Source organism: Schistocerca nitens, chromosome 1, assembly GCF_023898315.1.
Source record: "Schistocerca nitens isolate TAMUIC-IGC-003100 chromosome 1, iqSchNite1.1, whole genome shotgun sequence".
In the NCBI taxonomy this organism is placed as follows: Eukaryota; Metazoa; Arthropoda; class Insecta; order Orthoptera; family Acrididae; genus Schistocerca; species Schistocerca nitens.
In genome coordinates, this window is record NC_064614.1 from 315,317,025 (window position 1) to 315,331,254 (window position 14,230).

Sequence of the window (14,230 nt, forward strand, 5' to 3'; positions counted from 1 at the left end):
GGATCTCCATAGCATGGCAACATCGATGCAGTTATCCAGAACACTACTATGACCGTTGTGTCTGCAGCTGAATCGGCAATCCCCTGTTCCTCAGGTTAGCCACTGGTGGAATACAGTGCCTTGGTCGTCGTCAGAAATCGCTGCAGCCCTTAGAAATCTTTGGCAGACCCTCTAATGTCGCAAGTGGCACCCATCCTTGGAGCATCTCGTTATCTTTTAGTAACTGCGTGCCCAGGTCCGTCATCTAATCAAAAGATGGATACGGGAGTGTGGAGTGGTACATCTTCACTATTGGAACACGAACCTCTCCTTCCCAGGTTTGGCCTAAAATCAGGCACCTTTATGGAAATGACACCTGCAGGTACAGCTGTGATATCCAAGAATGGAGTTATCTATAACGTCCCAGACGCAATCGCAGAGCGATTTTCCAACCATTATACTCGTACCTCTGCGTCTGAGAATTACCACCACACCTTTCATATCCTAAAACAGCAGATGGAATGACAATGCCCTTTACGACAAATCACCCTGAGCCATATAATGCTCCATTGAGTGAATGAGAATTTCTCAGTACCCTTGTATTGTCATGTCCCAACTACTTGGCCAGACTGCATCCATCCCCAAATACTTAGAAATCTGTCAGCGGATTGCCAGCGCAGTTCCTTGCTGTCTTCAACCTCACTTGGAGCGATGGCGAATTTCCGTCACAGAGGTGAGGAAGTATCATCGTTGCAGTGCTAAAATATGATAAGAATAGCCGGCCGCGGTGGTCTAGCGGTTGTAGGCGCGCAGTCCGGAACCGCGCGACTGCTACGGTCGCAGGTTCGAATCCTGCCTCGGGCATGGATGTGTGTGATGTCCTTAGGTTAGTTAGGTTTAACTAGTTCTAAGTTCTAGGGGACTAATGACCTCAGCAGTTGAGTCCCATAGTGCTCAGAGCCAGTTGAACCATTTTTTATGATAAGAATATGCCAGATATGGATATCTATTGTCCTATTAGCCTCACCAAAGTTCCGTGCCAGCTGCTCGAACGTATGGTGAGCCAGCAGTTGTGTTGGCTCTTTGAGTCTTGGGGCATTTTGGCTCTGTTCCACGCCGGTTTTCACCAAGATCTCTCCGCGACTGACAGCTTGGTATCCTGCAGTCTGCCGTCCCGAAGTCCCTTTAACAGCTGTCATCACCTTATTTCCATCTTTTCTGACCTGACTAAAGCCTTTGACACCACTTGGTGACACCACATCCTCTCTACATTAGACGAGAGAAGTCTCTGTGGCCCGTTCCCGATAATTATTTATAAATATTTGTCACTCCGCATCTTCAGATTTCGAGTCGGAGCTTCACACATGCCCTACCCCCTCCCTTCCTCCTCCTTATCCGAGAGAATGGCCTCCTGAAGGGCTCTCTACTGGGTTTTCCTTTCTTTTTAGTGGCCATTAATCGTGTCGAAGGAGCTGTGGGGTCCTCAGTATCGCCCTTCTTATATGCCGACGACTTTTGTATTTACTTTTGATCTACCGTTGGTGTGGCTGCACCTCAGCTGCAGGGAGCCATCCAGAGGCGCAGTCATGGGCCCTCAACCACGACTTTCAGTTTTCAGGCGCTAGGACTTGTGTGATGCACTTCTGTCGTCATCGTGCATTTCACCGCACCCACAACTTTATCTTGACGGCCATCTCCTTAATGTAGTGGACTCTTATCGATTTTAAGGACTTGTTTTCAGGGCCCGCTTGACTTGGCTTTTCCATCCTCGACAGCTTAAGCAAAAAGTGCTGCCATGACCCTAACATTCTTCGATTCCTCACTCACACCAACTGGGATGCACATCGCACTGGCGTTGCAGCTGTATAAAATCCTTGTACACTCCTGTCTTGAACATGGGAGCCGGGTGTATGGTTCAGCATCACCTCAGCAAAGTGGATGCTGGACCATACACATCATTGTGGTCTTCGACTTGTGATGGGAGCTTTCCAAACGAGCTTTGTGAACAGCCTACTCGTGGAAGCTGGGTTTCCTCCACTGCGGATCAAGCTACAACTGCTTGCCAATTATACTGCGTACATTCGTAGCTCGCCTAACATCTGAACTACCGTTTCCTTTTCCCTACCAAGGCTATCCATCTCCCACCGTGGCGTCCCAGACCGGGGATTACAGCTGCAGTTGTGTCCAATGCTTCTCACTGAACTCGAGCCTTTTGCTCTACTAATTCTCCTCCGTGTCCACTCACGAACACCTCCATAGTGTACACCTCGACCACGCCTTCATCTGGGCCCATCACAACTTCCAAACGACTCAGTTCATCCTGCAGCACTCCGCCGCCTCTTTCCCTCTATTTTTGACGCTTCACAGAACAACGGAGTTCTTGCGATAGGCTCGCATGGAGAATCTATACAAAATTGTCGTCTACTTTACCAGACGTAATTTTTTTATCAAAGTCAGGGAGCACCGTTCTGTATTCCAGAGCCCTAAAACTTGGTGGTAAGCTGATTGAAGATCAGATTCAGGTATGCCTACCTTCAGACTCGGTTTACCAGTATCTTCTTTGCCTACATTTCTGGTAAGTCCATTTTCCGCAATTCCGGCGTGACCTGGGGCCCATGTTTTACGACGTTGACGTATTGTCGGATGGCTATTACCAAAGAATGGAGAGGATAGCACTGGCCAGGTGCTTGTAAGACGCTTATGGCTACGAAAGGACCGGGGTAGTACAGTATGATGGTCCAATGTCTCACTCCCAACAGGAAATCGATTTTTTTAAATGCCCTGCGTCTAAATGCAGTAGCGTTATCGTTTATTAAATGCTGGCACGGGCTAAATGTGCTTGTGAGGTCGAGGTCAGAGCAGGAAATAGTTCAGAAAACCCAGAGAGAGCATCCATGCGTAACAGAGGGTACTTACTTCCTGCTCTCGGTCTCGGAAATCGGCTCAGAAAATCAATATACAATCAATTTTCAAGCGCTTTTTCACTGGCTTCGCGGCCAGCATCTTTCGTATCTTAGGTAGGTTTACTTATGGAACACGTCTGACATGCCCGCATCATCGTCCTGATGTCTGCATCCATTTTCTTTCACATAAATTCCTCACTGATTCTTGAGTATGAAAGGCTTGACTGACCATGTCTACCTTTTCTTATCCGCTGATTGTATTTTTGCTATGTGTAGCTGGGGGCAGTGTAAACAATTCATCATGTCTCTCATGAGAGACCCATTGTCAACAAAGAGTGTCGGCTTTTTTTCCCATTACAATCAAAACTAATTTTTAAGCAAAATTTTACGTGACCAGTCGATGTAACGTCTAGTGGGATGTCTGTTTATCGAAAGAACACTATGTATGTCCAGTACTCCAGCACCTACTGAGCGGTTCTGCTGCATGGTGGCAGCAGTCAGCATGGGCTGGGACCGGACGTCAGTCGCTGCTGGATTACAGGACATTCTTCCTGTTTTATTGTCCATTTTCATATATAATAGATGAAACAAATATCCCAATAGACCAACTAGGGACCGCCCTATGGAACGATCATGTGGAACTCCACTTTAAAGGTAATTGAGAAGCAAACCGATGAGCAAGTAGCACTCTTCCCCGTAACAGAGCTAATAGTCCTGTATAACATTACCGGTTACTATTGAATTAGTAATATGCCCATAATGTTATCCTGTGAAAGGACTTTTATTTTGTGACCGAGACTGAGTTAATGGAAAGGTGTTGGACTAATTTTGTTCCCCTAAAAATTTCTATGAAAAGAAAGCTGCAGGAACGTAAATGGGAATCGAACCAAGGTTCTATTAATAATCATATTGTAATTACATAAAAAGAAGCGGTCGCCAAACTAATTAGGCACAGTTGTATCCAGTACCAGCGTGGTTCATAAAGAAAGCTAACTATGTGGGCTGACTTTACTTCATAAAAAACTTCTGTTTTGACGATGTGATACAAGATAGCAACACAATTTAGCAAGTAATGTACCAGTGAACTGACTTGAAATACATAGGAGAAGTATTAATATATTTACGCAACAACAGGCTCTCAGTAACAAAAAAAATGGCTCTGAGCACTATGGGACTCAACTGCTGAGGTCATTAGTCCCCTAGAACTTAGAACTAGTTAAACCTAACTAACCTAAGGACATCACAAACATCCATGCCCGAGGCAGGATTCGAACCTGCGACCGTAGCGGTCTCGCGGTTCCAGACTGCAGCGCCAGAACCACGCGGCCACTTCGGCCGGCACTCTCAGTAACACTTACTATCTGTACACTACAGTAGGAAGATAATGATAATTCTAGACAAATGACTACTAATGGTGGAGAACTACTGACATGAACAAGAGGTTCTTTCGTCTCTTTAATATAGGGAATTACTACTACTGGAATAGTTATGAAGTAATTCTATCTTTTATACTTATTATTATTTGTATTTTCAAGGAACATCCCCTTCCTTGTATTATTTAGCTGAAGGGGAACATGTCTTAGCTGAATCTAGCATAGTTTGAGTATTTGTCGCCAGTTTCTTGTTCTTGATTGTTGTTATTGTATTATGACATTTAAATCTGGCTCAACTGTTAACATGAGGACCCAGAAAATAATTTATCGGTAGACTCAGATAGAGGCTGAACACTTCAGTTACAATACAAAAGGGAAAACACTGCTAACTACATAACACATGAATGTGTAAGCACTATTATTTTGATAAAAAAATCTGTGAACTAAACATTTAAATCTTCTGTTAGTTAACTGTACTTTAATGGAACTTAAACTGTTCTTTAATGCAAACTATGTGGAGTATTTCAAACTTGTGCTCAATAAGTAATTATGTATTTTACAACTTCACAAAGTTTATTAACGTTTGTTAAGGTAGATAATTGCCTTTCAGTTCAGTGAAACAGGATACTCGCTTTTATCGTAGCATTTTGGATAGGACTCTGTCTAGGTAAACGATTAAGGATAAACAGGGCGGCTTAACACAAAGTTTACAGAACACAAAATTATTATTGAAAACAGAACCACATAACTCGTCCATGCAAATAAACAGTACTCAGCTGATAATTTGAGATGAAGGTAGTGGCAATGTCGATCCCCTGTGATATGCAAAAAAAGACGGCAAAGATATCCGTGGTTTTTTCTGTGCAACGAGGTCCGAAAACTCTTTTCATAGCGTCGGAGCTTCATAGTAAACCAAAGTATGTTTTCAGTTGAAAGATGTGCGCTCTTTGCCTGCTAAAAACCGACTGATTCCTGCCCCACAGGAGCTTTGTAGATCGACCGCCAGATCCACCTTATCTATTCCCACCTAGCCGGTTCCTATGCGGAGGGACGTCCCTCCAAGTTTTATATGATTATAATCATAATTTTTAATGCATTAACCAGTAAAATATAACATTTTCAGTTTTTTTCAATTCATTACCTTTAAAATTACATTCATAGACTAATTACAATTACCTAAATTACATGAATACTGAATGAAACTTTTACATGGGTTTCACCAAAGAGCTAATTTATACAGAAATCATACTAAGTAAAAACAAACAAAGAAGTTACGTAACATCAGTAGAGGTAATATCGGTGATAGGGTTAAAAGCAGTACTCGTTTGGGATGACTGCCGTTAGTCATTGCAAAAACTAAGTTCCCAATATGTCTCAAAGCAACAGAGAAAATGCGTCTGACAACTCTTAGGCGAGACATTGGTTTAACGCCTAAAATCGTGACCTTTGCAATATATAATGCATGAAAATTTTTCAGGCAGTATAATAAACAAGACACATACAGAAAAAAACACAGAATGTCCTGAAACGTCTTTAGGTAAAATAAAAATGGACGTGAAGCCTTATACATATTATTCTGTATATTCACTTGATCTAACATCTTCAACTTTTGTAGTCCTGTCTTTCTCAGTTGCGTGTAATATTACGGTATATTGATAATTTTTACTTATGGACCGTCTGACAGCAACTGAATAAAACACGATTTTAGTGCCATACGCGTGTCGCCTTTATTTTCTGGAAGGCATAATCAGTGGCCTGGAATATGTATATATGTTTGCTATTTAATTTACATTTTTGTCACTGTACCTGTAGGTTATAAACAGTTCTGGTGGTTGGTATTTCCTACTAAGTAGTAATGTTTTGAACTGTACTTACAGGTTGCGTGGACAGTTTCTTACATATTACGCTCCTGTTGCATTTTTGGCGTTGTTCTTCTTCTTATGAATGCCAATTTGCGGTTTTTGCCCCACATTACACTTGTTCTACTTTATTACTGTATATAGTGTAATGTGTGCAATGGCATACAACAGTAACGAGCATCCTGCTGCCATCATTACTCGAAGCTGAACTTCATACGAGGTCGTCATACGATTACACCGCCCACAACGAACCGGCGGCCGAGCAGTCAGCATTCCGAGGCAGGCTGAGGACCCGGCCTCCAGCACGTGCGCCCGCGACGTCGGCCTACCGCTGCCAGCCAGCTTTGGCGAGACGGCATAATCCTCGTTGCAGAGGAGGCCCGAGACGGGAGACGGAGGCGGAGGAGACCTCTGGGCGGCTCAAAGTGGCAGCCCGGCGGCCGGACGTGTAATTGGTCGATTAATTGAGGGACTGGGAGATCTGTATTAAACTCGGGCCTCTCCCGCTGGCCAGTTGGCGGGCTTAATTACGCGAGGAGTCGGAGGCAGCCCAAACCCCGCTCTCCCCAGCCCAGGGCAGGGCAAGGTGGGCGACCCACGGCAGGTGGCCCGCGACCAGTGCGAGCGAGAGATATATTACACCGAAGCACGTGACTTCCCTTATCCTCCGGATAAGAACATATAGCATTTCGATCTGTTATAGACAAATAATAATAGGCATTTGTTCTTTCCTTGAACTTTATCCTACGTAGTATAAAATTTAAAGTGGAACTTCAAAAAGAACGGTAGCTACCTTTGATCGACGTATCAGTTAAGAGTAGTCTGGTTGGAATCCTGTGTTACAGTGTATGTAGAAAACCCACGCACACTGACTTCTATGTCCACGCCTCGGGTGACCACCATCAGTCACAAAGGAACTCGGAGCTAAAGGCTCTGGTTCACAGAGGTCGAACATTTTCAAAGAGACATGTATACTTAGAAAAACGGTCTACATCGCACAACTCACATCATTCTTTGGAATGAAGCCGGTACCAATAAATGTGCCATCTAGACTGTTTTTCTAAACGCAACTGTGAAAATCGTCGTTTTTCTTTTTTCAAAATGTTTCCCCAAGTAGCAAAACTCATTTACTACTATAAGCGCCTCATTTCCTAATCTAATTTCCTCAGCATCACCCGATTCAACATTCCATTATCCTTGTTTTACTTTTCTTGATGTTCATACCCTCCTTTCAACACACTGTCCATTCCGTTCAGCTGCTCTTCCAGGTCCTTTGCTGTCTCTGACAGAATTACAATGTCATCGGTGAACCTCAAAGTTTTTGTTTCTTCTCCATGGATTTTAATTCATACTCCGAATTTTTTGTTTCCTTTACTGCTTGCTCAATATATAGATTGAATAACATCGGGGATAGGCTACAACCCTGTCTCACTCCCTTCCCAACCACTGCTTCCCTTTAATGCCCCTCGACTCTTATAAATGCCACCTGGTTTCTGTACAAATTGTAAATAGCCTTTCGCTCCCTGCGTTTTACCCCTGCCACCTTCAGAATTTGAAAGAGAGTATAACAGTCAACATTGTAAAAAGCTTTCTCTAAGTATACAAATGCAAGAAACGTAGGTTTGCCTTTCCTTAATCTATTTTATAATGTAAGTTGTAGTGTATGTAATGCCTCACGTGTTCCAACATTTCTACGGAATCCAAATTGATCTTCCCCGAGTTCGGCTTCTACCAGTTTTTTCATTCGTCTGTAAAGAATTGGTGTTATTACTTGAGGAAAATGATGTCTGCACAACAATGTACGTTGATGGTGACAATTTTAGGAAGTAAATCCGGGACGGACGTCCCCCGGAGTGTCTACTTATAGTTCAATGAGGCTTTTTGCAGAATGTAGGTAAAGTCGAGTATCCTGTGCTCCTTGCCAAAACAGCTTCAAACCTATTCACTATCTTCTAATGACAACTAACTTACATCTGACATCGTCAAAAATCACTTCAAAAGCAATTTGACGGACATTCTTTCATGCTGCTGGAAATGAAACCGATAATGCTACGGCTGTACGCCTGAGCGTTACGATTTCAACTTCAGCAAAAGCATTGTTTGCCTCTTGCACTGAAACTCCAGGAAATGAATTTGTCACAGTTTTACAGCTTGAAAATTTTAATTATAAAAACCGACAGCTTCAGACCACTTACCCCACCTTGTTAGGACGAGCTCATGAGGTAACTATTCCGTATAGAGCGACACACGACGCGGGGTTTTGAAAAACAATTCCTTGGTCTACAAAATTGTTTTAGATTACTTCTGTGTAGCTACCGCGCACTTCATAGGCGGTACTTTGTAGTGAATGAGCCAGAGGGTGAATAGCGTTGTGCAGTGTCTGTCTTACGAATTTAGGCTGCAGCATGCGAATACTTAACCATTTTTTTCCTGAATTCCTTCGGGCCTGAGCACTTTAAGACTGCCATTAACAAAACGAACTACTATTACTCCATCTCTTTGCAGGAAATCAGTAGCGGCTTTGAGCGTCCTTCTCCACTGTGTTTTCCAACAGCGAGACTGCCAATGAGACGTCCACATACGTCCTCTGTTTCATAAACGCCTGTCGATATGTGAGGGACACTTGTGCTGTGCCGCACACTTTTCAGGACCTCCTGGTAAATCTAAATAGTTTTTTGTTAATGTATAAACGTCAGAAATCGGGTGCCACCTATACTTAAGTAGAAATGCGCAATATTCAGATACTTACAGTTTGTACCGCAGCATGTTTGAAACAACAACAGCGGAGGATATGTAACGCAAAAATTCGTTTGTGGAGTTTGTGTCTTCGATGATTGCATTGTGGTGATGATGGTATGCGCTTCACAACGTTAATGTTGCTGAAACTGGGACTTCAAAGTTCGCACGATGTATTTATCGCACGCTCAGCAAAGAGCGCTCTCCAGTTAAAGCATCGATTTTAATGTAATTATAATTTTTGTGTAACTGGAGGCATCATGTGCACAAAGAGTCGAGAACACTTACTACGTACAGCACGAGAAAGTTTTCTTGGCAGACTTTCCAGTTCTCAATCGATTGAAGTCAGTAGTACCAGGAAAGCTTCGGGCAGGTAGCCTTACATGTTTACCCCTCTGTCAATCTCGACAGCAAACTGTAACACTTTACGGCTTACAATATTGTCTTGTACAAAGCTGCACACAATATTGTTTTTGTACATGCTTTGCTTTCGAGAACTGAACTGTAGTTCCGAATTTTATATTAGATAAGATTAGTTTTTCGTTCCATAGAGATCCTCGTGGATGTGGAACATGTCAATTTATTTATTTATATATTTTGAGCTGAAATAACAATACTAATAGTATGAATATATACAATACATCATTTGCTTCTATTAAAAATTCGTCGCTGGAGTAGGAGTTTAGTAAAGTAACCAGTAGCAGGTCCTTATTAATCCAACTCAAACTGCAGTTAATCACGTTCTCTTGCACTGCAACGTGAGTTTTGCAGATAACTGTCTTCTTGTTTCTAGTTTTTGTTGTAGATCGAATTTGGCTATTTTTCTAAGATAGTTGGCTTACTGATTGTGTTAGGAAATATGAATAATGGTAAAACAAGCTATATGTTTTTTATGTGGCATAGAATGTGTAAAAACACGTAATTTTAGTGAAATACGTTAAACAATTTACTACAAAATGAAATTCAACAACTCGGCAATATAAATATTGAGTATTTACAGTTTTCCCGCGCTTTGAAGCGACGCAAAAGAGTATGCAATTGCTAACGCAGTTTGATACGGTATATAACTTTCGTCAATGTGTCTTAGTCTTCCTATACCACAATGTATCCTGTCAGTATTATTCACTGAACAACATTTCTCCTTTTCATGTAAGTATCATTTTGCAATCTGTTCATTTAAAAGAGCTCGTTGTCTCATCCATATCTTCCATTCAAAAATGCATATTCTTGAAACTTCAGTGTTGCAGATTCGAGTGGAGTCGTGTAACAGTGGAGGTACTTAAAGAGCGTGCGTAGTGGGAGTATGAGTCATGTTATAAGGCGACCACGGCAGTGTGGAACTCAGTGGAAGCTTTTGAAGCAGACAAGGTCTATAGTCATTTCCTGAGGAATTCCGCCGCCTGGAACACTTGTCACCTGCTGTCGCGGCAGCTGCGCGCTCGACTAGCCACACGGAGCCCCGCTCGGCCGAGCCGCGGACTGCTTCTGCATAACAATGCTGCCACTGGGCCGCGCCTGTCTAGCGGGAGGCAGCAGAGCTAGGGGCGAGCTTCCAGCTGCCATCACCCGACGCTGGAAGTACAGAAGCAACGGCGAGCCCGTGAGGAACATGAAGGTGAAGCTGTCTTTGGTTGAACAACGCAGTGCATGGTTCTGTTGTAGGTGGTATTCCCTTCCTTTCCTCCGCCCCTCGGACTTACGCAGCCAGTTGCAGTCTAATGTACAGTTTCACACACGTAAACTAACATACAAAGTAGCAATCATTCTAAGAAAACAAGTGAAGTATGTATCATATTAAAAAACAAATACCCTTCAGTCATATTAAACACTCCAACACCCAAAGCAGACCAATTGTAGTAACTGGTAAATATCAAAACTACAATTCAGGAATGTTTACACAAGACACATCGCACGTACAAAGCATGAATATAATCACACCACATAACAAGAAATCTTGACGTGTAACAGCTCATTACCCATAATTAAATAAACCGAAACATGCAACGATGTCCGTCCGTAATGTAACATGTTTGTAATATTCCGGCTGCGAGTACCATCGATGATGCTCTACCGTAATTTCAGACCACAAATCTCTTTGCTCTGACGACAACGCTCTTTGCTGTGAAATAAAAGCGTCGAGGTTTTCTTGTAATTGTTGGAGATAAGTAATACCGCTTGCACATTGTGCTTTTTTTGGAGCCAGGTAAGTTTGCATATATAAGTAATTTGAAGTGCAGAGGCTTGTAATCGCAAGTATCAAAATCAAAAATTGAATTTGTGGAAGAAAGACGGCCAATATCGTTTACGAATCTTTATTCGATGTTGGAACCTCGGACTTTCATAAAAACTCTCATTGTGTTTAGCAATACAGTGCATAGTGGATTCTTCGCGAATTAACAATACTGGGCGATTCTGCTAATATCGCGGTCCGAACGAGGCGCAATATTCCGCCGTCAGCTTAAATGTTCAAGACGTTCCCTAAGTGACCAGTTTATTAGTCAGAAGATATCATACTGCCACTGTTATTCAACCTTATCATTGTGAAAATGTTTCCAGAAGAGAAAATCTTATTGCGACTGTGTATATTGTAGCTGGTAGGGGAGACGGCGTCTTCATCGCGAGTTGTAGCCGTTATCTCCGACTTTGCCTGGCATTCTCTGAGAACTGGAGAAGCAGAAACCTCCGACCGCCAACTCATCCTCTACCTAATCCGTTCTCTCCTTATAGCAGCCAGGAAGAAAACGCATTCATCTACAGTAAAATTTTTTCCACAGATTGTTTGTATTAGAGAGGTAAAAAAATTCATAATGAATGCATCTAGGCAAAAAATTCAAAAGGGAGTTTTTTAATGCAGTACCTGTCTTATCTTTGCCAAGACAAAAGTCAAAGAGCAAGTAAATTAATTAGTATTTTTTACGACATAGCAGTTTCATTTTAATGCATATTATTAGCATAAGCAATTACAACAAATCTCTCATCCAAATACAAGAAAATGCTCTTGTTCATAAACCCACAAGTGACAGGAACCACCTCATAAATGACCTGACACATATAACGACACACTGATTTACTTGGCCCTATAGCTCTTCTCTCTCTCTCTCTCTCTCTCTCTCTCTCTCCCTCTTTATCTCTCTCTTTTAAAACACAAACTCATGCGTGCGTTCATGGGCGAAGAAATGGTGAAAATGTGTGTGTGTGTGTGTGTGTGTGTGTGTGTGTGTGTGTGTGTGTGTGCACAGTTTGCATCCTCTGCTGAAAACTGTTTCTAGTGCTGCAGGCAGAGCAACAGCTTCACAAGCAGTACAGCAAGAGCTTGTAACAGCACAATATATAAATTGAAAGTGCTGCATGCAAATGAAAACATACATATTACAGACCACTGATGACTTTGTACTAAATTGAGTGAAAACGCGTGTGGAGTAACATGTATTGGTTTTATTCAGTTGCATACAAACTGTCCTAACCTCAAAACCATTAATATGATATTAATAAATGTCGCTTGACAGATAAACAGCTTTAAAAATGTAATGAATGCCTTATGAAGCATTTCCTGTCAAAATATACAACACGTTAATAAACTTCATATGACAATCTGTAAAGCGACTCAACATATTTAATTCTATCAAACTTGCGTGAAGACCCATGTAATTCAATGTTCCATAAATTTAAATGATATAAAGACCTTCCAGATCAGTACAAAAATTAAATTTGCTTGCAGACAAGAATTGTTACCGAATGAAATCTGAATTACGTATTCAAAGAAGCAGTTACTGAATAAAATACATTAAACTAATCCAGAGTCAGTACAGGACATAGACAGTTCCACAATTTTCATGCCCATATTAGAAAAAGCTGAGCGTTTCACGAACATAACAGGGAAACACGCTCAACAGGAATACGAACCAGAGGTCAAGACACTAGCAACAGAAAACAGATAAGCATTAAATCACTGCCAAAACAAGAAATTACAAGAAGTATCAACAGACACATAGCCAATGCTTAAGTAAAATCACTGAGAAAGAATTAGATGAAAAACAAATACATGTGTTTGAAACATGGATAAAACGTAAAGCTAGTAGATCAAATAGTATCCAAGAAACCTAGGAGAAGAAATTGGACACATACTAAAGAAGAAGAAATCACAGCAACATAGAGACTAATATGAACCTGACAAGGTAAAAGAAATACAGTATGAAGCACGCCAGAAACTCAGTTAGAATAATCACGCAGAAACAGCCACTCTGAATAAAAAAATAAAAATAAAAGGATACTATCCACGATCCATACACACAGAGAGAGATAGAGACAGAGAATGACCAAAACATGACTTTTTACTGTAGGCTTCACCTAATACGTCCACCAGCTGGCAATGCTACATAACCCGAAACAATCTGGCATTCAAGATGATTTGTACGAGTAGTTTGTGTACTGTGCTGAAAATGACTGTTACGGGTGCAAGCAGAATAACAGATTCACCATTAGTATAGGCTGAGCACGTGTAGAACAATATTAACACACACGTGTATTTAACAAGAGATGCTTAGATCAGAACTATTTGTAAGTTGCACATACAACAGCAGAATATAATAGTTGAAAATGTTGCATACAAGTGCAAATATATTTATTTCTGGCCATCGATGATGTCTTAATAAATTTAAGGAATGTGGAATAACGATCATCGCCTTTATCCAGTAGCATATAGACAGTTATAACATAAAAGTCATTTAAGTAATACTAACAACAACTGTGGATTGACAAATCGAGAACATTAAGTATGTACATTTACGTTTCTTGTGGCTTAATAATATATTATGAAACATGAGCCAGCGGAGTTCGCACACATTAGAAAAAAATGTGAAAAGACTTCAGGAAAATGTTAAAATCATCATGTAACTTGTGTTGCAAGTGTTGAAGAATTTTGAGAAATTTTACTGTGTGTACCTAACAATGAAATTAATGTTTGTGATACTTGCATTTTGTAGAAATTGTTGGTGTTATTTGTCTATCAATGGTCAAAATTCGTTCGAGTAGATTTACATGAGAAATACGTTAAAAATAAATGTTGGGGAAGTTCGTATCTGAATAAATTAGCAGCTTCGAGAGTCTGCACTGCTAACTGAGGAACATTCTACAATTATAAATTTTTTCAGCGTGTTGGGCCTTGCAGCTCTCAAATATTGAAGAAAAGTGATTTCAATTTAAAAGCTGCTATTTATTTACTGACTGACTAATTTCAGATTTTGACAACTTTCACAAGCCACCAATAACACAGAAAAAAGTTTCTTCTGAATGGATGTGTACCATGTGGATAATAAATAAATCCCTGATAAAATGGTTCATATGATAACCACTTACTTACCTGATTTGAAGAAACAGTGTG